Source organism: Microtus ochrogaster, unplaced genomic scaffold (genome assembly GCF_000317375.1).
Source record: "Microtus ochrogaster isolate Prairie Vole_2 unplaced genomic scaffold, MicOch1.0 UNK122, whole genome shotgun sequence".
In the NCBI taxonomy this organism is placed as follows: Eukaryota; Metazoa; Chordata; class Mammalia; order Rodentia; family Cricetidae; genus Microtus; species Microtus ochrogaster.
This window is the reverse complement of record NW_004949220.1, coordinates 120,277-122,707: the sequence shown is the minus strand read 5'-3', so window position 1 is coordinate 122,707 and position 2,431 is coordinate 120,277. Positions and strand designations below refer to the sequence as shown.

Genomic DNA, 2,431 nt, shown 5'->3' with positions numbered 1-2,431 from the left:
TGTCTTATTTAGACAAAAGGGGGAGATGTAGAGAGAGCCCGCCTTTTGGGGGCGGGACGGCCTTGGGCAAATGTCTACTTAAATTGGGGCACGCAGGCGCTGCGGCCCGTTTCCTGTTTCCCGTTTCTGTGCATCGCTGGAACTCCGGTTGCGTGAGTGTGCTATTTACATACAAGTTGTATCAACTTATACCAATTTGTCTGTATTAATCCGATCCGCCTTCATCACACAAGAGATTTATTGCGAGGAAAAAACCCAGGAGGGTGGCTGCCTCTGCTAGGACAAAAATAAAAAGCAGAGAACTGAGAGGAAGGCAAGACTTATATAGACTTTCTTTGGGGAAGGTATTTGGGGGCGATGGGACCTTTTCAGGATAAAGCTTTCCAAGGTGGGCATTGGTGACATTGGTGGGATTTCACATCTAGAACTTGGACTTTTTACACTGTAGGGTGGAGCCTTGGTGCAACTATTAGGACAATTGGAGTGTTCTGTGGGTGGAACCTGACAGTTGGACTCCTGTTCCTCAAGTGGCTTACATGACCCCCCCCCCAATTTTTATTATTGATAAACAATCAGGTTATGGGAAAGAGGGGTGATGTTATCAGTGTACTACTTCCTGTTGGATGGGGTATTGAAGTCCTTTGGGCAAACTTGATCTTAGCCATCAGGGTATAATTGGGAGTCATTGACCTGTTGCTCTGTAGCTAGGGACCTGTAATCCTGCATTAAAAGTTTGGTTAGAAATCTTTTGAATCTGTTGTTGAAGAAATCTAGGCAAGAAGTTTGTAGGGTGGGGTTTGACTAGTATAATTAAGAAAAGGAAGAGAAAGGGGGTTAAGAAGGGCAGTATCCAAGACCATATTATACTTATCAGTGATCCACTGGCCAGAGTCATCGAACTGTTTCTTATATTTTGGAGATCTATCTGAAATTGTCAGCGCTTGTCTCTTCCTATACCTGATTGATTGACATAGAAACAACATTGCTCCTGAGGAAGAGACAAGGACCACCTCTTTGTGCTGTTGGTAAATCTCATCCTTGCTGATTTTGTAGCACTTATAGTGGCGAGTTAGTCTCTTTGGCCCTGGAGAGTAAAAATGATCAGAGCTACCCATTGGAGATCCTGGATGAACTGAGAGGAAAATGTATGGTAAATAGCTGGAGAAGTAGTCAGTCCTGCTGTTCCATTGGTGACACTAGTGGTTGTACTCAAAACTGCAAAAAAGGGTAGGAACTTAACTGCTTATTTTCATCCCATGCAGCTATAAACCCTGTGATGGGAATTGGCAAGTTCTTCACCATGTACTGTAATGACATTTCATTTGTATTTTTAATAAATAAAGCTTGTCTGAAATTCAAAAAGTAAAACAGCCGCACTGATCACCCTTACAGACCAATAATGCCTCCAGAAGTTCCTTTTTGTATAAGATTGTTTTGGCTATCCTGGGTTTTTTTGTTTTTCCATATAAAGTTGATTATTGTTCTCTCAAGGACTGTGAAGAATTTTGTTGGGATTTTAATGGGGATTGCGTTGAATTTATAGATTGCCTTTGGCAGAATTGCCATTTTTACTATGTTGATCCTCCCAATCCAAGAGAAAGGGACGTCCTTCCATTTTTCTTTCTTCAGTTTCTTTCTTCAAAGACTTAAAGTTCTTGTCAAATAGATCTTTCACTTCCTTGGTTAGAATGACCCAAGATAATTTATGCTATTTGTGGCTATCATAAAAGGTGAAGTTTCTCTGAATTCCCTCTCTGCTTCTCTATCCTTTGTGTCTAGAAGGGCTACTGATTTTTTTAAATTGATCTTGTAACCTGCCACGTCACTGAAATTATTTATCAGCTGTAGGAGTTCTTTGGTAGAGTTTTTGGGGTCGCTTATGTACACTATCATATCATCTGCAAATAATGTAAGTTTGACTTCTTTCCGATTCAAATCCCCTTGATCTCCTTATGTTGTCTTATTGCTATTGCTAGAACTTCAAGAACTATGTTGAAGAGATATGGTGAAAGTGGACATTCTTGTCCTGTTCCTGATTTTAGTTGAATAGCTTTGAGTTTCCCTCCATTTAATTTGATGTTAGCTGTTGGCTTGCTGTATATAGCTTTTATTATATTTAGGTATGATCCTTGTATCCCTAACCGCTCCAAAACCTTTATCATAAAGGGGTGTTGAATTTTGTCAAATGCTTTTTCAGCATCTAATGAAATAATCATATGTTTTTTCTTTTTTTTTTTATTGAGAAAAGGGAAAAAAAGTTTCCCCCTCCTCCCAGTCTCCCATTTCCCTCCCCCTCCTCCCACCCTTCTCCTCTTCCCCCTACTCCTCTCCCCTTCCCTCTCCAGTCCAAAGAGCAGTCAGGGTTCCCTGCCCTGTAGAAAGTCCAAGGTCCTCCCCCCTCCGTCCATGTCTAGGAAGGTGAACATCCAAA

General features: G+C 41.1%; 1 protein-coding gene across 5 annotated transcripts in view; it reads left to right on the top strand.

The window, feature by feature from the left end:
- Window positions 1-2,431, top strand: part of Kbtbd3 (kelch repeat and BTB domain containing 3) — a 48,411-nt gene that overhangs the window by 6,556 nt on the left and 39,424 nt on the right. The gene's annotated exons all lie outside the window — the stretch shown is intronic.